General features: G+C 40.0%; 1 protein-coding gene across 1 annotated transcript in view; it reads right to left on the reverse strand.

The window, feature by feature from the left end:
• Positions 1 to 24,959, reverse strand: part of dtnbp1b (dystrobrevin binding protein 1b) — a 61,257-nt gene that overhangs the window by 24,703 nt on the left and 11,595 nt on the right. The window lies entirely within an intron of this gene.

Consider the following 24,959-nt stretch of genomic DNA (forward strand, 5'->3'; position numbering starts at 1 on the left):
AACACCTATTAAAGTGGATACAGAGCAAAGATGTCAAGCTAGCTAAACAGAACCATTTCTGAAAGGTTAGGCTTGCTGCTTTTGTCATGTACCACACACACACACACACACATGAACAGCCTTACACACAAATCCCAGCATCAAAAGTGAAACACACTTGTGCCCACACTGTGCCTCCACAGCCTGAGGGGGGGACATAATAATCCTCCTCATTAGCATGATGCTGTGAAGAGCATCACAAATCCACCTAGCTCTGTCGCCTCCTCTCATGTCCTTCACTAACTCCTCCCGATTTCTTTTCTTTCATATTGCCCACCTCTTTTCCAATGCATGCTGAGCTCAAGTGATGGGACCTGCAAAGACACAGCTCTCTGATCTACAAGTGCCACTGACACAGTATTATGGAGATTATATATATATATAATGTTTTTATTTATTAGAGTAACATAGGGTAGTGAGTTTAAAGAGGAATTAAAACCTCTCTCTTTTTCTCTCTCACACACACACACACACACACACACACACACACACACACACACACACACACACACACACACACACACACACACACACTCTAAAGCTAACCTTGTCAACCTTACCCTTCATCTTCAGGATCCTTCAAAGCTCTCAGCGCCTGTAGGGCCGTTCTGCTCGAAAACAAGCTACAAACACCAGCAGCCACAATCGATAGCTTTTGGACACAGCTGCACAAATAAAGCTGCAGGCAACTCAACGGAAATATTATAAGCCCCTTAATTAGCTACGGGTGATTATAACTGCAGCAGAGAATGAGCTGTGGGAGGGGTAAAAAGTGCACCGGCTGGAATTGAGGATGGACTCTTTGAGTATGAAATCATGCAATACAAAAAGCGAGTTATTAAACAGATAACTGCCCTGATTCACACTCACAACCCAAGAAATAAACATGGAAAAACGTGACTAAATATAACAGCTAATTTGTGAATAACTAATCAACAGCGCTACATACATATTTTTAATTTTTACTGCAGCGGTGTGCAGCTGTTGTTTTGACTTAGCTTTTTCATGTAGTGAAATGAGCTGCCTTGAGAGATATTTAAAACTCTTTCTTTCACCAGTGGTAAAGTACAGATATTAATGGATAGCCTGGTTAATAGCACTGTGGCTGGACAACATATCAATACAGAAAAAGGGGATTAAAGAAAACTTTCAAGGCTTTAGCAGGAATTTCTTATATAACTTTCAGAAGCCCAGCGACTTCTGACTGTGACAATTTCCAGGTTTGCTGTGAGCTTCTTGTCATAAATGTGAGTGAAGCTGCTACACTCCTTTCAAGACTTCCCTTTTTTACTGGTAGACCCAGACGTATGATTTTCTATCAGACACAGTAAACATAAACAGTTCCCTGACATTTGTTATGCGAGTCTTTTTTAAGATAATGTAACAATGCCGTTCACAAACAATCTTGTTTTACTATTACAACAATTTGTGGATTTCCTCTTTACACTCTAATTCAGCTGTGCTCAGAACAGCTGCTTGGTGAGCTGCCAACAGGGATGTTGCCCTCTGGTGTACAAATTATGCAACAGCAACACTCATTACATGATCGAAGGGTGTTTCTCCTGTCTCGTCTTTACTTTCAATTCCTATTCATCCGTTGTTATAAAAACCGATACTAATACATCACCAGCCGAACAAGATGGCGGCGCACACAGACGCAGCGGCTTACTTCTTTTCACGTTCGGTGCTTTGTTTTTTTAATATTTTTTATATGTATACGTGTGGATGTATGTGTTTTTTCCTACTGTATGTCGAGCAGAAGTTACTTACAGTCGTCAGGAACTTCTGAACAGACTCAAGGACAGCTTTGACAGCAGGGCAACAGCCTTAATCAGTGCTAACATTGATTGGCTACCTCCCTCGGGGAAGCTACCTCCAGCTTTTTGGGGGACAATAATAATATGTGCAGTAATCATTTGATTAATCCTTTATTTATTCATTAAGTCATTCGTTTTTTGCTTGCACATTTCTTACACTTTTTAAAAAAAATCCACTTTAAAGTCTACTGTGTTTTGTTCTATTTGTACTAGGTATGACTGTGCAATCGGTGGGATCGATATATCAGTCCAGCTCTATACCCAAACCCATCTCAGGACTCTCACCTACTTACCAATGATCATCAGTCAATGGTTATGCCTTGAGAAAAGTATCAACAATATTAAAAACTGCATAAGATCGTCACCCAGCAAGAAGGAATGTGGGAGATATATGATTCATCAAACATGGGATGATACCTCAAAGCACTTTCTTGAACAGAAGCAGAAAAAGAATTTCAACAGCTATAAAAGAACAAATTAAGACTTTTCTTTTAGACGAGTCGAGACTCGACAGTTTTGAATGTGTCTGATTTCCAAGCAGAGTTACCTTTTATATTTAGTATCCAAGTATGTTCAAATTTGGCAGTAACGTCCTATAACATATCTCACTGGTGCAATGCAGCTAAAAATAGGATCCTTGGGGCAAGCCATTGGAATATGTGTGCTCAGGCTTTACTAATATACACAGTACTTTTTTAATAAACCTGTAAATCAAGTTGTTCGAATACTTCTAAAAGTATAAACATTCTTCATGTATTCATTTTGTCCCAGTTTCATTTGAGAGAGGAAAAAAAGGCTGAATTTAATGTTTAGAACGAGACAAAGCAGCTTGTGGTGTGAAAATGTGTGGGCGGGCCACAGAGAATATGAACTTCACTGCACTGTAAACTGGAAAATATAACTAAACCGTCCATACAGTGCAAATAGTATGAATGTTAAAATCACTACACAGCCATCTGTCTCTAAAGTAATGTGAATATACTACCACCCTGTATCAGAAGATCACACTTACATCATCAGTCAGTGGATACTTTGGGGTAAGTGTGTAAGTCTCAGTTAAAAGCCTTTTAATTCACACATTGACATTTGCAGGTAAATGTTTACGCAGCACTATTTGGGAGCATAATGAGATTCTCCTGGAGCCTGTTTACAACTCACATCGTCTAGACGCAAAAAACAAGATGAACACATATCTAAACATTACAGTAATAAATGTTATCAAACATTTTCATTTAATCCAACAGTCTTTTGCATTCATACAAAAACTCTTTGCTGCTTGAACTCCTTCTCCTTCCCCATCATCTCTCTGTAAAGTCGCAGCTTGTTAAACACACTTTCCCATGTGAAACTTAACCCACCATTACTAAAGCTTAGAAACCCACAGAGGCATCAGCTGATGATGAAAACTAAGTGCACTCAGAGAAATGACATGAGAATGAAAGAAAAGACACACATACAAAAAATAATAATAAAAAAAATACAGTTGCCTTGGAAACTGACATTCTGCCTACCAGTTTTATGTAATCTGTGTAGAGAAATGCCAAATTCTCCAGGCCATCCATAAACTTTTCAACTCTTTAGTCCAGAAGCCCAGCGAAAACTGGGGAAAGAGCAGCGCTGCTCTTTTTGCCATATTACTGTTAACATAATTAACGGGGGAGTTGGCCTAACCTGCTTCATCTTCCCTAAATGCTAATATCTTAGCAAGCATAGAAAATCTGTGTTTTTATAGGATTCATACACACTCTTTCATTCCAGTCTAAATTCATCTTTATTCCTTGTTTACGCCCGCCCGTCATCTTTGCAAAGAAGCTGAAGTTACCGCAAGTTCTTTGAAATGGTCCTAAATTTTTGATCGCAGCTCCCTGCCTGAGTGGAGGCGTGGGTTTGACCCTGTTTGCCCGATATGTACCTGTGCCACAAATTTCACAATTAAATGATGAGCAAGTGTTTATTTTATTAATGTAGCTGAGGTAACTATCAGTTCAGTGACACTTTGAAAATCCCCTTTTTGGTTTGAGTGGCTCTGACAGGCTCGGATATTTTAAGCTCTTTGGCACTGATGCTGTGTTAGGATCTTGAAACAGGACAGGAAAACTTCCAACAGACTATATCATAAATAGATAGTCCCAAAGAAACACCACTTCAATAAGTAGCCTAAATTAGCCATTTTTTGCAATTTACATATCCTTATTTGTCAACAGTTGAGAGGAGAGAATCAAACTACATATCCCAGTAAATTAACATCATTTTAACTGCTTTAAGTGTTGATTTGTGACTTACACGTAGCTTTTGCAGTATTAATAAATGTCGGAGAGTTCCCTAGCACTCCTGCTACTCCATATGCCAGAGGTTGGATGTGGTGCAAGAGCAAAAGACACTGACACTGTTCACTTACAGTGGGTGCAGTGTTGCTGACATTGTAACAAGCTAACAAAAGAGAAGCTGAAAGAGTTTCAGGAGGACTTTTGCGCTTTGCCACAATGAGAAAAGAAGCTCGATGTGGTTCAGTCGCCTGGTGACCCCCCAAGGTGCTTCCTTTTCAGAGTGTTCTTGACTAAACTGGAAGAGATCCTGGAGCACAGCCGGAGGGATTACACCTCCCAGCTGGCATGTGAACGCCAGAAGGAGCAGGGGGACGTCAATGTGGGAAAGTACATCTAGACTGCTCAGCTTGATTCATTACTGCCATGACCATAACTTGGATATGTGACTTGAAATCGGATGGATAGGTTAATACAATTCTTGCAGGTTGGCACTAACAATTGATTTATGAGTGCAACAAATACAGTTTACCAACACAGCAGTCTAAAATATATGGTCCCTATTGCAGGCTTCTGGGCACATTATTTTTCATCAGACATATGATCAGGCAGGGGCAATCTGTGATATGCAAGTCAGATTAAATACATTTCCCATTAAGCTGCCTTGTGCCATACTTGTTGAGTGCTATTAAGCAGATTAAATAGGTAATGCAAAAGTTACTGCCAAAGATGTGAAGAAGAACACAGGTCAGACACATTTCAGAAAACTCTCATTTAAATTGATCGAGCATAAATCTATCATGTGAAAAAGGAAGCACACCCTGTGTTAATTCTAAGGTTTTATGTATCAGGACATAAAAACAATAATTTAATTTTTAGCAGGTCTGAAAATTAGCCGAGTACAACCTCAAAAATATGACATCATGTTATTTATTTAAGAAAGACTGAGCCAAAATACAGAAGCAGCATGGGGAAAACTAAGCACACCTTTACTGCTTCCTTATGAATGAATAGTTTAAGCTTCTAATAAAATGCATTTGATAACTGATCATCAACAGGTGTGAGCACCTCTATAAAAGCGAATGTGTGGCAGACATCAGCAATGAAGCCCATCAAGCTGTGAAGGACCATGACATCATTCTACAGTGAGAATAACTCCAGGAGTGGACCTTGTGATAAATTCACAACAAGGTCAGCATGTATTGCTCACAGAAAGTGCAAAGAAACCCAAGAATTACATCTCAGACTCTACGGGCTTTTAAACAGTATAATTAGAAAAAGACTGAAAAAGTAAGGCTAGCTTGGAAGGGTTGCAAGAGAAAGCTTCTTTTCTGGAACAGAAGTGCTTTGGAGAGATGAGTTCAAAGGGCCATAATGCATCACATCAAGTTTGATGAAAACCAAACCAAGCAGCCACCTCATAACAACTATCAATCAGTGGTGGAGGTGTGATGTGTGGTGTGATTTGGGCTTGTTTCGCAGCCATATGACCGGGGCATCTTGCAGTCATTTAGTCCAAAATGAACTCCTCTGCATACCAAAGCATTCTAGAGTCGAATATGACATCATCTGTGTTAGAGCTAAAGATGGGGCAAGAAGATCAGAAGATGAGAAAAGGACAGCTGCAAATCTATAACAGAAAAGGGTGATGCATCAACCCAGCCAAAATTCACACCTCAGCTTCATTGAAATGTCATGTGGATTAAAACTGTTCTCTGCATATTCACTTTTTACGCAGATCAAAATTAGCTCGGCACATTAGCGGCTCACAGGCACATAATTCTGACAAACTAATAACAGAATATGAAAAATGATATTGCCATCCATCCTAATATGTTAGGACATAATGAGTCACTCACGGATAAAAATCACACCCAGGTGTTTGTCAAAACAATCCTGTTTACATGTCCTTTATAACATATTTTCCCTAATATTTTCCAGCAGTTCATTAATTTTTGTTTTTTGTTTTTTCAGCAGCTCTCCACGTGGGCGGTGTAGTACCAACCTGTAAAATGGGTCATAATTAGAGGAGGGATGCATCATACTTTTTTTTTTTTTTTGCCAGCAACTACAGGCTTGTACCATCTACATGTGCTGAAAAATACAGCTAATAATGTGCTAAGATGCTCCAAATAATAACAATATAACCTATTACCAATGCAGTGCAAGGGATAATTGCCCGCAGGCTTGTTGTTGAAGTGGACACCACGTTAAGACCACATGCTATGTTTTTTTCCACCCAATACAATGGAAAAATAAGCATGATAAAAGTAGAATAATATTAAACATACTGAAACAGCAATTTGTATCATTTCATATACAATCTGCCACTTTTCTCAAAGCAGACAAGAAGAGGAAGTAGACTGCCACAGTATCAGTAATATTCTAGGATATTTTACACTGGCTGAACTGCTTTTACACACGTGAAACATATAAAATTTAATGGAATAAAAATATTTTCACTTGACTGTCTTAGACTGAAAGCCCTGATTTCTACTCTCCCAGCAAACTACAAAAAATCATTAAAGAGTTACTATCTGTCATTTGGCCCACTCTGATTTGAATGGTTGCTTATTTGTTCCCCATGAGGAGATAGCAGCAGATGGCACAATCAATGTGTCTGACAACTATGACCGAGAATCAAACGATCAATAATTCCCAATCAGTTGGGCAACAAGAATGACCGATGACCTCCAAATCCTCATTACCATCCTATGGACCTTCTCAGAACCCGAGCGTCCAGGACTAACGGCACAATCGTAAATTTACAACTACATAAAGTCCTAATTTTCCCCTGGCTAATGCTAGAGTCACCATAGGGAAAACAGCACTTGTCCTCTTTGTTGTGCCAAGATGGTGATAAAACAGCAATAATAAACAGCAGCACAGACCGAATCAGATTGATTGCAACATCTGTTTCATTTACAAATTAGATGGCAATTGCAAAACGTTATCCATCTGTCTGAGAGTGCCTGCAGTCAGTTTGAGTCAGACCGCAACGGTTTTGGAGACAGCTTGCGTCCCACCAGGCGACCTGCGATCAGATTGAAAGTGTTCGCCCAGAGCATGGCGGTGTTTCACGCTAAATCTCAGGGCAACCAGCTGATCACTGCAACTACTTGCAATCTGTCACCAAAAGTGATCAAATTCAGTGCCATCGCCAGGCAACTGCTGATCTTTTCTAGTTACCAGGAGGCTGCCGTCCTATTTTTAGTCCAGTGTGACTGAAATGAAATGTCTCATCCATTAGAAACAGAGTTTGGATGCATGATGCCTGGACATCCCCTACGCCAGGGCCACCCTGAAGGGAGAAAGAGGGTAACCTCAACTATCTAGGACAGTCATGGTGGGAAAAACAATCGTGGGTATTTTACAAGGCGTTGAGCCCCTAGGAAAGCACTTTATGGCTGGCTATAGAGTGTATGTTGTCACATGCTGAGGCATCTTGCACCAACCTATAGGAATAGCAGGCCGTTAGAGAAGACCCTTCAGGAGATTTCCCATGTCTCTTAAAATGAAGAAAACCTCTCCTTAGGACAAAAGGACAAGAAGTTGGAGAATAATTAAGAAAATGCTTTAGATATATCTATCACAGTGAAAGTCACATTATTGTTAAACTATATGACACTATGGAAAAGCCAAATACACCTAGTACAAATAGCATCTGCACTAGAGTTGGATCTGTCACAAAAGAGGCTATTTGCCGTTGGCTAACAACATGAGGCCTCAGGGTAGTGGAAGCCTATCACCAAAATCTGACATGGTGAACCTTTCTGTGAGGCTGTGCTGACGGGTGCAAAGATGCACGCCTTTCCATTTATGTTTAAGAAAGAATTCACTATGAAAAAAATCATAACAGCAAATAGTTTTTATTTCTTTGTTTTTATCATTGCCACTTAAGCTCGCTCAGTTACTGCGGCTTGCTCCCAGCCGCTGTGTCTTGGCTGTTAAACCTGGCCTGCGTGTCCAAGGTTGAATGGTGCATTTACAAAAGAATGGCAATTCTGACTTGACTCAAAGCCTCCTCTTTGCAAAGGGCACCCAATCAAAAGAAAGCTGGAGCTAAAGTAGTTTGGTTCAGGTACTGGATGAACTGAGAGGCTGCACAAAGTCTGAATATAAGACAAGTAATGACTGTTTTTGAACTGTGAATCTCGTGAAGCTATGCTATGACATTGCCCACAGCAAAGAATGGAGTTATGTCAACGACTCGATAGCTGCTACAGAAGCCAGTGGGTGCTTTCTTGAGAACAGTTGAGCTTCTGTCAGCATCTTCTGCTGCAACTCTTGAGTCAACATGTTTCACATCCTGGTGGTGTTTGAGGAACTAGAGGCTCAAATGAGCATTTTGCACAGCACCTGTAACTGTTTCTGCCAATCCCCATGCCCACAGCTATGGAAGCCCATTTCCGCCACTAAAAAAAAAAAAAAAAAGCTAGTATCCATAACTCGAAATTTCGAGTTATTATCTCGAAATTTCGAGTTATTAACTCGAAATTTCGAGATAATAACTCGAAATTTCGAGTTACTTTTCTCAAAATTTCGAGTTAGCTCTGCCAATCAAAAATATACGTGAATGAGGTCGCTTTCTTGTTACACGGAAGCATATGGCGCAGGACCGCGCACTCAAAAACGGATCCCAACAAATTAAAGTATGTTTGCTGATAGTAACACCATGTGATTCAGCTAATAACACAGGGATTTCATCATTTGTGAAGCCAGGCTGAAAACACTCAGCAATCTGTGCATTCACGACTGGATGTAATACCGGTAGCTTAGCTGTAGCATTTGTAGCTGAGGGCTTCAGCTTCCGGGTAACATGGAAATGACGTCATTCACGTAGATTACTGATTGGCAGCGCTAACTCGAAATTTCGAGTTGCTTTTCTCTAAATTTTGAGTTAATATGTCGAAATTTCGAGATAATAACTTGAAATTTCGAGAAAATAACTAGAAATTTTGAGTTATGGATCCTTTTTTTTTTTTTTAGTGGCGGAAACGGGCTTCCATACACAGCTGACAGACTGTGTACAAACAGAGGAAGTCATGTGGTCCTTTAACCTTTTCATCTAAAATGTCCATGATACCTCCACAACCCGTGACAATAGATGCAGGCATACAAAAGACAAAAAAAAACAAAAACAAAAACCCAACAACCCCAAACCCACTTCGAACAAAAACGCAGCGTTGTCTTATTCTTATGTAACCACGCTGTCTCACTAAATCTACTTTCTTATTTAGAGCAATGGCCCACAGGATGCAAATGTTGGGAAAGCACATTTGTGAGCACATTTATACACACGCAAATGTTCAGACACAAAATGACTCATAGGCACACTTTTCAAAGTTGTCACAGGCACAGTGAGTGTCTCTGGATTTTACCCATGGGGCCATCTGTTCTTGCATTAGTCAATTCGAGGAGACACATACTCAGGAATCATTAAGGATGCAATATGGCTCCCATGTTAATCACCAGCCTTCGTCATTTCCATTGAAAATTAGCCACTGGGCGACAGGGACGTGGGGACGGTTCGTTATTCACAATCTGTTCAAGAAAAACATGTTTTATGGGCCATTTTCATAACAGGCAGAGAAAACTGCAAAGACTATGATATGAGGGAGTTTTTACAGGTTTTGCAGGAGAAATTATAATTAATTCTCTCTTCTAATGCACAGTATTCCTAAAGGTCCTAATATTACGGGTTTTCTGTTAGGGATTTGGAGAGTACCTGCCGATAAAAATCAGCATTAATCAGTATTAAAGGTTGAATGCTTGTTATTTTAGGTAACACTTTTAAAGATGTGAACACATTTTTATTTGATGTCTCACATTTTATGCACTCGATGTTGTCTAAAAGCTGGGAAGGTGACCTGCAGCTCATTCTGTTATATATAAGCCTTGTATATGGTATATAGAAGCTCAGGTTGAGCAGATTGGAGACCAAGTTGAAGAGGCAAGGCTGAGATGGTTTGGGCACGTGTAGATGAGGGATAGTGGCTATACTGGACAAAAGACGCTGAATGTAGAGGCAGGAGTGAAGTAGTGATGGAGGGGGTGCATGGTGTGACAGAGGAGGATGCTTGAGATAGGGTGAGACAGAGGGAGATGAGCCACTGTGGCGACGTTAAAGAAGAAGACGACGGCTCGTGTTTTTAAAACACAGAGATTTGCAATCTTCTGATCCTGCTGCGTAACACAGCCGCCACAAGCAATGACCTGACCTGTGTCACTACCCTTGTTAGCACTTTGAATTTTCCTCATTTCATGCCACAGGGAGCCTTCTTGATCCTGACCTTTTCCAAAAGCTGACCTTTTATTACAGACTTTGGCCCTCATGTTGCATCCCTTTGAAACTAGTTCCTCTCCTTAAGACTTTTCTGTTTTGGTGAGAATAATGTTATAAGACATAGTACTGCTACCACTGGGCTAATAATGTAAATATCTACAGTGGTTAGAGGCAACAATATATTATATATCAAGAAAACAGCCTTGTTTGGCATGCTTAAAAAGGTGACTTTGAAAACTGAGCTCAACTAAGCCTCACTCCCTTATCTAAAAGTGATTTATGTAATGCATATCAACAACACAGAGTGCTCTTATCTATAGTCTGCCCCAAATTTACTTAAAACACGCACAAAGAAATGCGACTCTGTAATGTGAGAGAACGATAATAGCTCATGATGTACGAGCTGTGTTTCAGTCTGTTCTTCATTCAATCTGCTGATAAAACCTGAATAAACAAACAAATCAACGCAAACATCTAAACGCAAACACTGCCGCGTGGCATCGTGGAGTTTAATCCAAAATAAGCCGTTTTAGCTGCAGGACCCTAATGATGAGTTAACTCTGGCAGAGATGAAGATGCACAGGGAAAAATAATGTTTCTTAAAATAACATCATTGGGCAAAGGATGTTGAAGGAGTTAAGGAGGAAGCCCATAGAGGAGGTTAATGCATGTCGTGAAGAAGGCCGTGAAGAGGGTTGATGTGACAGAGGAGGATGGCAGATATGAGATGGAGGCAGTGGGACGGCTGTGGCGACCCATAAAGCGAACAGCAAAAAGAAGATGACAGTGTAATTATTTATATATTTATGCATGCTATATTACATTCTTGTAATATAGAAAGATAATAAATAGTAGTTGTAATAATAATAAAATTATGACATGCCCTAAATATTTGCTGAAAATGCAAAAAAAAAAAAAAAAAAAATGTCACAAAAGCATCAGTGAATCAAAAACTCGACTTAAACATTGTACTTGAATTCTTATGTCAATGTTTCAGGCCGATCAAAAGTGCTAGTTTGTTCTGGGATAAATAAACGAGTGACCCTGACGCGGTGAGAACAGAATATCACTTGACAGAAAACGCCAACAGCAAGAGAGACCTTTGTGCGAAGACGAGGCCTGAATACAAAATAGAGCAGATGATTGGCTTTCCCTGCTGCTGTCCCGAAACACGGCATTGTCATTCAGCCAGTGGCTCCGTCAAAGAAGATTAGATAATGACTGGCGTTCTGGCCCAGAGCAACTTTTCTGTGTTGTGGATACACAGCTGTTCCTCTTTTACCAATATTTTTACATCCATTCAGTGTTTAGTCCAGCTACGCTATTCAGAGCTACGCAGTGCATGTATGCATGGATGGAATAACAGAGCACATATCTACAGGGAAGTTTAGATTCTCTCCTGACAAGATTCACTCTCATCTAACTACTTCACACGTAGCGTAGCTGAGGAGGTCCATTTAATCTGAAGCGCATAGTTTCTGTTAGAAAATTGAATTTAAAGCTCTGATCCAATCATCAATGTGCATAGATACCAACTCGCCGTATGGTCAGTACTATGGAGACGGTGCATGATTTAACTTTTTGGCAATCTGTCTCTGTTTCCACTTCTGAGCAACCAGTTGGTCACAGCAACTACTGAAAATCTTAAGCAACCACAGATTGTTTTTCCTCAGTTGTAAGTAGGTTAGCATCCGATTTTTGCTCTAGAGCGAGTGAACCATCAGACGCCTCATGGAAGATGATCTTCTGTAGTTCCCTTAATTTGCAAGCTCCATAAAAAGCCCAGCAAATCTCTGTCATATTGTTAAAAAAAACAAATATTAAATCTAACTGTTTAAACTTCTTAAATCGTTTAATGAGGATAACAGGATGAATGCAGATGGCAAAAGGTGCAGAACGAAAGAAAAAAAAAAAATGCCAGATGCATGGAACCAGGTCTTTAGATTAACATCTTCGGCTTATTGAGGCATTATATCCACAGGCAGCATATTCTTCCACTCACTCAGCCTATTGCTGTCGAGAGCTAAAGTCAGCTCTTTCCTGTTACCATCCCCACATACTGTGCTCATGCGAGGCTATATTGAGATTCATTCAGTCAAATGGGATAAAGTCAGCATTCAAAGCAGACGAGATTATGAAAAGGATTTTGTGCGTGTGTGCACGTGTGCGTGTGTGTGTGTATTTCATGCTCTGATATTTGGAAACAATGAGCTGTTCAGCACAACGAGTGTGTAATATGACAAAGCAAAAAAACAACATTGGGAAAAAAAGAAGTGAGGGGGGGGGGGAATAGTCCCGCAGGCTTTCCGCGCACGCAGACTCCATCTTTTCTTCATTCACTGAGAGTATGTCAACCGAGACTGCCCTGCCACAATCAAAAGCCCAGCATGACTGATCCCCAGGGTATTGCACACAGTGCACTGCACACACAGACACAGACACACACAACCACGGGTGGCATGATTCTTTTCAATCTTTACTGTGATGTACGGATCAGAAAGGGTTATGGTAATATTTTTCTCTCTGCCCAATCATTTAAATATTTCCCCCCATTCATTTTTAGCAGTGCCATTAGACATGCTCCATCTATACATAGGGAGATTTTGACAAATGCATCTTGAGCTGGGGACGAGAGCTAATTCAAACCATAATTTACCCAACACTCGTGAAATATGTTCTAATCCAACATTTTTACTGGCATAATGCAATATCAGTGCTGCCCCAAATGACAGAAAATCACAGTCTTGCAGCAACGCCACTTGGCTATACTTCTATATTTTAATTTTGTGTAATATCCTCTGATATCAAGCTGGAGACTTTACTCATTTTCTTAATTAAGATATTACATTTCCCTATCCTCATTAAACTAAATAAATAATATTTAGACTGTAATTCTGTCTGAACTCAAAATGCTTAAGGAAGCTCCACACAATGTTTCAGCTTTAGATCACATTAGGACTGCATTTAATTTAGAAAGGAATTCATTTGATGGATTTCAGCTTTAACTGCAGATAAGTGGTATAAAAACAAACCACTTATGTGAACTTTATTTGTTCCTAAGTTCCCTCGGCTTTAATCTTTAGACCCCACCAGCTGTAATCTGGTCTGCCTGGTTCACTTCACAATGTGAGTGAGGCCCACAGTGCACTGAGAAAAGAAACTGTTTGGGTGAAGAATTTAAATAGATCAACATCTCCATCTAGTGGTTTGATTTTGCAGGTTTTTTGTTTGGGTTTATTTTTTTTAAAGCAGCACAGATACAGTGACAAATTAATCCAGTAACAATATTACTCTTTTCAGGCACAGGGTTCATCAGCTGGTCATGCTGGTCTTTAGTGGAGGAGCTTCATCAATAACCTGTCTCTTTGTTTCTAGCAGCCTGGGCCAAAACTAATATTTTTTTTCTAATTTCCTTACACGAATCTCCAAAAAACAGTTTGACAGATATAAAATAATATTATTCCACCACCAGTGAGATTCGCAAACAGCTATTAGCTTAAAAACTTGGCATATCTCAGCATGGTGTGCAGTATGTCTTGGGGGGGGAAAAAAACAGACAAGTGGAGGACAAAAGAAGAAGTGTCAGGCCATCAGCAGATGATCAGTATCTGAAAGGCTTTTCCTTAAGAAACAAGGAAGCAAATCCAGCAAAGACCTGAAACAGGGCCTGAGAGACGTAACTGGACCTTCAGCTGATCCATCTACTGTTCACTGAAGCCTCATCTGGTGGAAGGGTGGCTGTCAAGAAGCCATTTTTAAACAAGGGAAAATATAAAGAGGAGAATCAACACTTTTGCACAGTAATGTACTTCAGTGTGGCTTTGAAGGTGTCTCTTCTGCAGAAGTGAAGTTTCTCTCAGTCTGAAACCTCACAGTCTTTCCTGTTAAGGGTTCCAGTCATCATCTTCTCTGAGACTACAATTTGAGATATAGTCAAGTCATTCACTGGTGTCTCTGGAATTGTTCTGAGGTCTTTACTCACGTCTGTCACCACTTTCCACAGACTTTGAAATCTTTTACTTCCAACCTCTGCCAGGCTTGTTCTGTACTGTGTGGCCCTCTTTGAATGTCTTGATGAAACCTCTCACTCCAGTTCTTGACACTCAGAAACAGTCAATCTCCTGCTTTGTGATCACTAACGATTCGTTTTCTCAAGTCTAAACTGACTTTTTCTTTTTGGCACGATGCAAATTAAAAGGTAACCCTCAGTTTTAACTTGATTTTATAAGATTACAAAGTTAAAGCACATCAATTGTGCCAAGGCCCAATAAAAAAAAAAAACGTCTGTTTTTCATGAGTCGTTTTTGTTTGTTGTGAAATAATTCTGTCATTGTGTGCAAATAGAAGTCATTTATGCTTTCTAAAGAAAGTCTGTTAAGAAATGCCATTTTGAAAATCCCTTGCTATGTTATAAAAGCACTTTTTGACAAAAATAAATCAATAAATCATAGGAGGCTAATAATTTTGTCCTCATCTGTAATTCCATTAATTACCTTTAGATGTAGTCAAATGTAAAAAAAAAATAAAATTACAGCACATGTAGCAGTGATGTAATATTAAATCAACTCCACTAATCAGCTACTGTACCTTACTCCATATTTCTCACACCACCTTTGAGAATTCACCTATTCCCTGTTGAGGGCAGTATAGATTAGGTAATGTTTGTCTCTTCAGTGACACCAACAGCAAAGCTACTCTTTCATCTCCGTCACTTTCTTTTACACTGCAGCATATTTTCAGAGTAATCACAGCTCTTTTGTGTCAGCTGTTAAAATACAACAACTGGTTTGCTGTGGCAAAATTTGGATATTTTTGACATTTAAAATATTGATTAAATCCAGCCTTTTTTATAGACACCTAAATTAACTGACTCAGATTAACTTCACAGTGGTTATCTACCAGGCTTTGTCATTTCGTTAAACAGAAAGTGAGCTCACCTGCAGCATCTAAGTCCAGACAAATACTTCTCTCTACAGGTCATGCATTTTTAAAGATGGGAAGTTTTTAAACAACAGAGTTTCCTCACTTTAACGGTCACTCCCTGGTTAAAAGTTGAGTTCACTCTGACTTTCTCATTTATATAATTAAACATTTACCAGTGACATGTTGGTTTAGCCGTGAAAATAAAAACACGAGCAAGTTTGCTCGAGCGAGCTGACAGTTCATGTAGCTAAATAACGCGTAAACTGACCCTCTCCATCGCTGAGAGAAGAGTAAAAAATTACAGCACATCTGAAATGCATACAAGTGCTTGTCTGTTTCACTGACCTAGAAATATCCTCCCGACTCAGTGAACTCAGATCTAAAGTGAAGCTTACTCCATATGTGTCAGAAGGGACTTGTGTTTGCTGTTCATTCCGGGTAATATGGGGCGGTTGTGCATACTCAACTGCATTACTCAGCTTTTGAAAACACTTCCAGTTACAGATGCCAGTGGAGAGGTCATGCAGACTGGGGCAGCTAGTTTATACTGTATACTGAGCAAGAAGTGGCATGATGAGTCGCTGCCTTAAATTGTCTCAGAGCCATTTTTAATGGTAAAAACGAATAAGTAATAAAGATACTTTTCAGAAGAAAAAGTTTAATTACCAGGAAATCAGCATTTATTTATAAAATCTGATCATTTCTCACAAAACACTACTTGGTGCGACCAGCTCAGGCTTCACAGGACCATAGAAAATGATTTACAGAACTGCATGGAGCTGGAAGTTGTACAAGAATTTCTACCTGACAAGATCTGGCTGATCATCCATCCACAATAAGATAAATTATCCACAAAAGGGAGGAAAACCAGACGACTGAAACATTCTTCAGGAGTCGTCACCCTGTAAATATCACAACAAGACCACAACATGCAATCCTGAAAGAAATCAACACAACTTTCATCAATGATATGTCAGGGACAACTGTGTGGCAGGCAAAGGAGGACCCAAACGCAGGACTCCAAAAACACAAATGTAAAAATCAATAGCCGCTTTCTAAGGATGACAAAATAACTCAGGCTAGGCAGAAACTAGGAACATGCCAAAGAGCAGAAAGAAACTGGGAACTTGAATACACACCAGGTAATTAGGGAGATGGGAAACACTGTGTGAGACAGCTACAACAAAATCGAGGGAAGTTAAAGTCAATACAAAGCACACAAGACACAAAACTATCAAAATAAAACAGGAACAAACACACTTACATAGCGAGACTCAGAGTAACACATGCAAACTTGGCACTGGGACAGAAGATAAACAAACATGGAGACAAGATAGAGGGAACAGGGAGCGAGCACGCAAGCTAATTAAATATTACATAACCAAGAAGATGAACTAGACTATAAACAGCAAGTATAATAAATGTCGAAGGAAGCAATGAGTTTGTGACACGCATGTTAATTTTTCCTCTATAGGGACAAAGAAAGCACCCCAGTCTAATAATAATTTAAATGTATCCTGCTGGTTATGCAGTCAGTCTTCACAACATCTCAAGGACACACAACCGTTGATTTCTAGTCGACTGGAAAACTCAAAGTTATGTGTGAATGCAAACAACTGAAGGCATTCACCCACATGTTGTTTGGCATTCAGCTCACTGTGACAAATTATGCAAGATTTTATATTACGTGTTGTAAAAGTTTGATGTGAATACAAACATAAAAATGACCGGTTGCTTTGGATGGTCTGCTGCTGCCGCCGCCGCCACCCGCTTACCATTGTTGAGATGCTAATTTATGTATTTGATGTCAAAGTTGAGCAAACAAGGAAACTTTGCAAATCTGCGATCACTGCCGCCGAATTTCTCCATGCTGGGTAGAAATGGTGTTCATAAAACGCTATGTCAGTATTCAAACTGGTGCCGAGCTGCAGGTTAAAGGAAAAAAAAAAAGAAGTTTTTACAGAATATTAAATGACAAGATAATGTTGTCATTAAATGAACTACAGGATAGGCCGACATATTAAGATGTTTCTGTAGTAGTAGTAACATTTAGGGACAGGCTGACTGTTCTAGTGACTCTAAGATGGATCACTTTCTACAGACTGTGGGGAAGCATGAGATAAATGCTTCACCGTGCAGATGTAGTATCATGCATACAGTGCAAGATTTTCTATCTAATCAGACTGACAAGAAAATGCAATTATAGTATGCGGACACCATACTGTATATTCAGCAGCTTATAAAACTATAGCTGCTGTTGAATTCTGTCCTGTGGTGTCTCACTGATCACTAATCTTTTCTCAGGATGTCAGGGAAGACTAATAAAAACATTTCACCGGTCAGAAATATCTGGAGTTTGCATTAAAATGACTTCCTTTGTGCTTTAATTGCCAACGAATTAGCAAAGCCTCACACTTTCATTTGTAGCTGTGTTCTGCCAAAACAATAGTGGGCCGTGAGGGAGATGTGCTTTGGGACTTTAACACAATGTGAAAAGATTGATATATGGCCTTATGCTTTGTTGAGGTCCACACTCTATGCCACATCCCCTTATGGGCACCATTGTTGGCAGCTGTCACAGTCATCAGGCAGTGTGCCAGTTTGGACCTGAGCCTGCCCGACACGTCACACAGGCACAGTCCCATCTCCCAAACACGAAGTGATTGAGTTGTGGCATATATACAGCCCAGCCTGGATACATCTGCTGGGACACATATGGAATACCCATCCATCTCCTTAACCACTTATATGTGTAACAAATTGCATCAGTACTCATTAATACTCATTATTCAAAGGTTTTAAAGACATTTTACTGGCGTGCACAGGGCCTACACTACAGGGAATGCACTGCCGCTATAGCCCCTTTCTAATTCCTGCTCCATTTCTCCTTGATGCTCATCCAGTCATGAATATTTCTCCCCCTCTGTCACTCTCCCCCTCTGTTTCAATGCCCTAAGGCAAGGAGATGTAGAAAGCACTGAATAAGCTTTAATGTGTATCCAGACACAGCTTGTCAGCTTTGAACTGTACTTGTCTGACCATCTTTTCAATGCCTTTCCACCAGCGCTAGAGAACTCTTATCCTAAATTGATTCTGTGCACCGGAGATCTATGAAAAATGCTGTACAGAACAAAGCGTGGACTGACAGAAGAATTCAGAAGCACTAAGGGCATGTGAAAAGAGGCTAGAGAAGCAGAGAAGGGTGATATATTAAATGGGTGAGATATGACAGTGATGTCTTGTTTAGCTGCGGGGCAGAGGTTCACATCATAGGTTTTCCAATGTGTCATTGCACCTTAACCAGTCTTAAGGCGGTGTTGATGCTGATGCGTCTCCATCTTCTGAGTTTGTTGTGGAAAAGGAAGCGACGACTTGCCCTGGTGCGACTGAAAGCGCTCAGGTTTAATCGAGATATCGCCTAATGTGATCTGACAAGGTCTTTGGGCAACACACTGACCTGTTACCTGCTCAAACACTCGACCAGCAGTGTTGGCTAAATTGTTAAAAATGTAACCTTGATATTTGAACTTTTCAATCTCTATAATATTATGAATGACTACATACAGGGTGGACAGGGTGGTGTCGTTTTTATAGTCCCTGTATTTGCTTGATAAACAGTAGCAGTAATGATTCGTAACAGTTAGTGATAAACAGTATCAGGTAATAATTGATTGATGTGTTCAGCATTCGATCATGTGTTTCTCTGGATTTCTGTTCATTGTCTAGAGAAGGACTGGGACGACACCGCAGTAAAATACCTGCAGAATAAAAAGCACCCCTTGCTCTCTTAAGGTAAAACTGCTGACTGGTGAGCTGCATGGATTATAGAACATAATTAGTTAGATATTAACTTACTTCAGGCAGTATTGCAGCTGTTGCTTACTGAATGCCGGAGTAGAATTAAAATATTTAGTTACACCTTGCTCATACTAGACCCATTCGTTTCTTCAAAATGTCCTTAATTCTTTGTTGTACAGAATCAACAAAGTGCTGAAAGCATTCGTCTGAGATTTTGTTCCATGTTGACATGATAGCATCACACAGTAGCGGATTTGTTGGCTGCTTATCCCGATCCACCACATCCTAAAGGTGCTCTGGTGGATTGAGATATGGTGACTATGGAGGCCATTGGAGTACAATGAACTCACTCTCATGTTCAAGAAACCAGTTTGAGATGATTTGAGTTTTGCGACGTGGTGTGTTATCCTGCTGGAAACACAACATTGAAGCAGATGGATACACTGTGGGAATGGACATTTGTTGGGAACAACACTCAGGTAGGCTGTGGTGTTTAAACAATGCTCAGCTGGCACTGAGGGATTTTAAGTCACCCTTACATCAGCAGGGCCTGAATCACTGACACAAAGCAGGATGGATCCATGTTTTCATGCTGACCGAAGCATCAGAATGTTACAGCAAAAGTCGAGGCTCATAAGAGCAGGGAACATGTCTTTTGTTGTCCAGTTTTGGTTAACCCATGAGAATTGTAGCCTCAGTTTCCTGTTCTTGGCTAACAGGAGCAGCACCCGTAGCCCATCTGCTTCAATGTTCAGGTATGTTGTATGTCCAGAGATGCTCTTGTCCATACCTTGGTAGTAATGAGTGGTTACTTGAGTTACTTAGTTAAGCGACTGTTGCCTTCCTACTGGCTTCTCTTCACCAGAGGATTGCTGCTCACTGGATATTTTGTCTTTTTGGACTACTCTCTATAAAACTCGGAAATGGTTGTTTGTGAAAATCCCAGCAAACTAGCCCATCTGGCACAAACCTCCACGTTCAAATTCTCTTAAATCCCCTTCTTTCTCCATTCTGGTGCTCGATTTGAACTTCACAAGCTCGTCTTGACCATGTCAACATGGCAGCAACTCAGTGCATTTAGGCACGTGATTGATATTTGCATTAACAAGCAGTTAAACATTTATACCTAGCAAAGATATCTGTGAGTCTACATGATAATTACAGTAAATTACATACCCTATGTTTCTTAATTGCTGTAATGAGTCCCAGGTCTTATGCAAATTTTAAAGGAGCCGGAATGTAAACCCATTACTCATTAACATGACTTTTAGCAAGCTCTAACACTTAGCAGTGACTTTGTCTTCACCCTAGATGTTGTTACTCAATACGGTGATGACATGAAAGTTACCAGTGTTTCACTGATAGCGTGTCATCTGTCCAAGTTAAGTGCACATGAACTATAAGTGCGTGCTGGACTGTCTATCAGTTTCCAAGCACACTGGCTATATGAGCCACCGTTTTGTACTGTTACATTTGAACAAAAACACCGAGATATGGACAAGCACATTGGAGCAGGTACAGCACAGGAAAAAATGAGCTGTCACACAGGCGTGACAACACTGTGGGGTAAAGAAGCAATTAACAAGGAAAATGATTAGTGTGATTGAAGCAGGAGAGAGGCAGAGGGAACGGGCACGTCAGAGATAGGAGGAGGAATACTTCTGACAATGACTTTGTGACACAGACTTTGCATGCACTGATTTCCCCCAGAGCCTTCGGGCCTACACCATAGCTGCCTTCAGAGATAAACCACTGCACTATCACATAGAGATTCACTTTCTTATAAGTTCTGTATAATATTTTTTTGACGTCAGCATTCCTAATGCGAGCCTTACCTCACGTACTCATTTCAATAAATCTTTGTAGTTCACAGAGTTCATCCTTACCATCTGTAATACTAATTTTATGCTTTCGAAAAGTTGCAGCCAAGACTATACAAAAGTAAGTATGGAAAAAACATGCAATATGGATTGATTTAGTTCCCACCCGTATTTCTCAGCCTTGCACTATGCTGCGAAGATGACAGTATCCAAGCTGGTATGGTGACAGCCCATTTATTCTGGGTGCACATAGCTATTTTTCAGATAGTGAATGTACAGAACATTTTCCATATATGCCACAGTGAGGGAAGGGAACATATCCTAATACACTGTATCAGCAAGAAAGTGATTGTGCCGAGTGTGTGTGTGTGTGTGTGTGTGTGTGTGTGTGTGTGTGTGTGTGTGTGTGTGTGTGTGTGTGTGTGTGTGTGCGATCATGATCATAAATAAATTTGGGATGTTAGGCTTTGATTTAGTGATAATTATTATTTTTTAAAAATTGTCACTGATTATCACTTCATCACCATTTTTTGTCTTTTTTTTGGCAATAAGACTTATAAGACTCACCAACTTAAAATAATTTTTGCTAAAAGGTCAGTGAGCCCTTCTGATGTGTTCATATCCGCCCATGATCCTGATGCACCAATAAATATTAGAAGATGTGAGTGTGGTATTCAGTACCTGCCACTGAAGCGTTTCATCCACTCAGTCCACGCAGACTTTGACCTTCATTCCACACCTCAGTCCTCAGGACCTGATGTGTTTTGGCAGCTCTTAAGGGGCTTTTTGACAAACTGTATAAAGCATGCTGACTGATATCAGAAGGTTAACACTGAAGAAATTTATATTAAAAGTTATTGTCAAGGTCCCTCTGTCCTCCTGGGTGGCCCTGCCGCCCTTGCTCTCTCTCTGGCTCGTTGTTTATCTGTCTCTGATGTGGTTCGTTGGCGCATCCTGTCTTCGCCTTTATCAGACACACCTGACAGCAGATCTTCAATTGGCTCACCTGTGATTAATCACTCAGGTTTCTCCACGTGTTCTTAAGGCTGTGGAAATCCTTCAGTCGTGCCAGTTTGTTGCACGATCTCTGGTGATGTATCATCAGGCCACCATTTGTCCATTGTGCACATTTCTGTGACTGAAGCTGCTGTCCCTCCTCCTACAGCACATCTTATTCTGTGGACTAAACTTTGGGTCATCTCTGAAGATCTGCCTGCCCAGTCGCTGGAACATCCCTAGCTACAAGTTTTCCTGTGTGTTCTTTGAATTATAAACTTGTGAAATTATCTTCCAGTATCCAGCGCTTAGCTCTCGTTCTCTGCTGCCTGTGACAGTTATTAAGTGTATTTCTGTTCAGCCAGTAAAGCTGAATTAGAGGAACACAAAAGCCAAAAAAGCTTTAAAAAAAAAAAAAAAAAAAAAAAAGGAGGCTGCTGAAATTTTGAATCCTTTTCACACACACATCTTCAACAAAGCAGTAGACAACGAATGAAGTAGCTCTTTTCAAATAGAAAAATAGACTGACAGTTCTGCTTACTCTGTCTGCTGCAGTTTTTTTTTCTATATAATGCTCTCTGGGGCTTCTTCACAAAAGGCCTAGAAGCACCAGGACATGTGGATAAACTGAACTGAATTATGGTGTAGCCTAACAGAAAAGACAAAAAAATAATAATTTCAGAACTTTATGATGTCACAGTGAAGTTGACCTTTCACCTTTTGTCATTAATTCATCATTTTAGATACTTTGAGAACCTTTGGAATCGGTTGCTTTATAATTCTCAAGTCGTGTCCAAAAATAGTGTTTTGTAACATCAGTGAGAGCTCGACTTTTAACGACCTAAATCTAACCAGGTCATCCTCGAGTCCAAGTAAACATCTGCATCAAATGTGAAGAAATCCTTCCCACCGTACGCAGCTACAAACCAGCTTTCCTGGTCCTGTCTCTGCCTGCGTTTGTCACGTTCTTGAAGATGACAACCCGTGAAATGAGACAGATCAAGTGTGCCAGGTTATTTGGTCCCATCTGGTCTCTCTCCTCTTTTCACTTGAGGACATCCACATGTTCCATCACTGCAGCCCTGCTGTGCCATTTGATCCATGATGAGAAAGAACGCACATTACACTGAGTCTGACAAAAAATAATATCCACTCACTCCTGTACAATTTCTACCTGATAGCCATGTTTCTTCTTACATAAATAGGTAAGAAAATGTGTTTTAATACTAGTAGACAATAATTATTGCATAAAGTGGTGCTAAGAAGAAATTCTGATGCATATTTGAGTAAGAATTTGTTCTATGTGGATCCATGCTTATATTTATACTAAATATAAGGATACATGGATCCAATAAATTACAACATTTCATTAAAGGTACGGTTTGTGTGACGGTAAGACAGTGTAGTGAGCTAAACATGGCTGACACAACTTATTGCGTGGGTTACTATTGCAGCAATTTTTCACTTGATTAAATCCGGCTGTGCAACATTCCTGTGCTATTCTGTCTAAGTCAATTAAATCCAACATGAAAACAAGGTACTTATGAATTATACAAACTTCTTTAATAATGAGAATAACAGCACTTTAATATTATCTTTGGCAGCACAGTGGTGTGGTGATTGGAAATGCCGCTTCACAGCAAGAGGCGTTCAAATCCACCGGCCACCGTAAGCTTTTCAACGTGCATATTTTACCCCTGCCTGCATGGGTTCCCTTCAGGTACTCAAACTACCTCCCACAGCCCAAACACATGCATGCATGTTGGGTTAACTGATGATAATGGCTGGCTGTAGTTGTCCATGTCAATAGATATCTGTCACTCTGTGTTGGCCCAAAGTGTATCCAGCTTCTCACCCTATGACTGCTGGGACAGGCTCCAGCCTGAGTTTAATGGATAGCGCTGATAGAAGGTCCAGTATACAGTAAAATACACATTTAAAGGTTCACTAATCCTTGGCAAAATACAGTGTATCTCTTTTAATATGTGAAATATTGCAATGCAACCATGCATGATTTTTTTAACCAGTGGAAACCTGAAAAAGAAACTAAAGATATCCCTCAATGTAACTTCTGTTGAGCTACAAACCAGAATCAGTTAACATATCACTTAAACAACAAAAAGGAAAACATTTCCTGAGGTGATGTTCTGACCTTTGAAATAAATAGATCATTTGTTTAGCTCTTCTGTGGCACTATAACTGTTAAGAATACTGTGAGTATTTCCCATTAATAGCCAGAGTCATGAAATATTCCATTAGTATACTCAATATATTTACATATGCAGCTTGCCATGAAGTGGGAGATACTTTTGCTTAAACATAGACTACAACCAGTAAGTGAGCTAATTCAGTTTAAACAGCCTAGCTTGAAAGAGTCAGTGAAAAAGAGCTTAGCTCCAGTCATGTGAAAACAGAGTTTCATCTTTAGCAGTAATACCTCAAAGCAATTGTTTTCTGTGTGACTTTATCAGTCTCTCACATGGTTGTGGAGGAAACCTGCCCCAATCTTCTTCATGGTGTTGCTTCAGATCATTGAGATTTGCAGGCATTCGTTTATGCACAGCTTTCTTCAGGTCCTGCTGCAAGCATTTGATTTTGATTGGGCCACGGCATCAGCGCGATTCTTTTCTTTTTCGCCATTTTGTTGTAGATTTGCTGCTGTGCTTATGATCCTTTTGCCCAAGTATACAGAGAAGCTTAGAAGGGTGTGCTACAAAGAAAGATTAATAGGTTAGTGAACTATGTCAAGTTTAAATTCAGTTTTCTGTGTCACAAAAATTGCTTCTTTTATTTCTTGCATAAATCACTGTGGTAACAAGTGCTGAATACATATCCTTGTCAACAGTAGGTTATGTTTTTATACCGCAGAGATACTGATTCACTGCTGTAGGAATACGTTTTATAAATGTAACCTTTTCAGCCCTACCTTACTAAACCCATCAAATGAAGCCCCACTGTAAAGTTAAAGAAGTGCATACTGTGTGTTGCATTATTACTGGAATTTGCATGTATTTAG

Source organism: Maylandia zebra, linkage group LG22, assembly GCF_041146795.1.
Source record: "Maylandia zebra isolate NMK-2024a linkage group LG22, Mzebra_GT3a, whole genome shotgun sequence".
Lineage (NCBI taxonomy): Eukaryota > Metazoa > Chordata > Actinopteri > Cichliformes > Cichlidae > Maylandia > Maylandia zebra.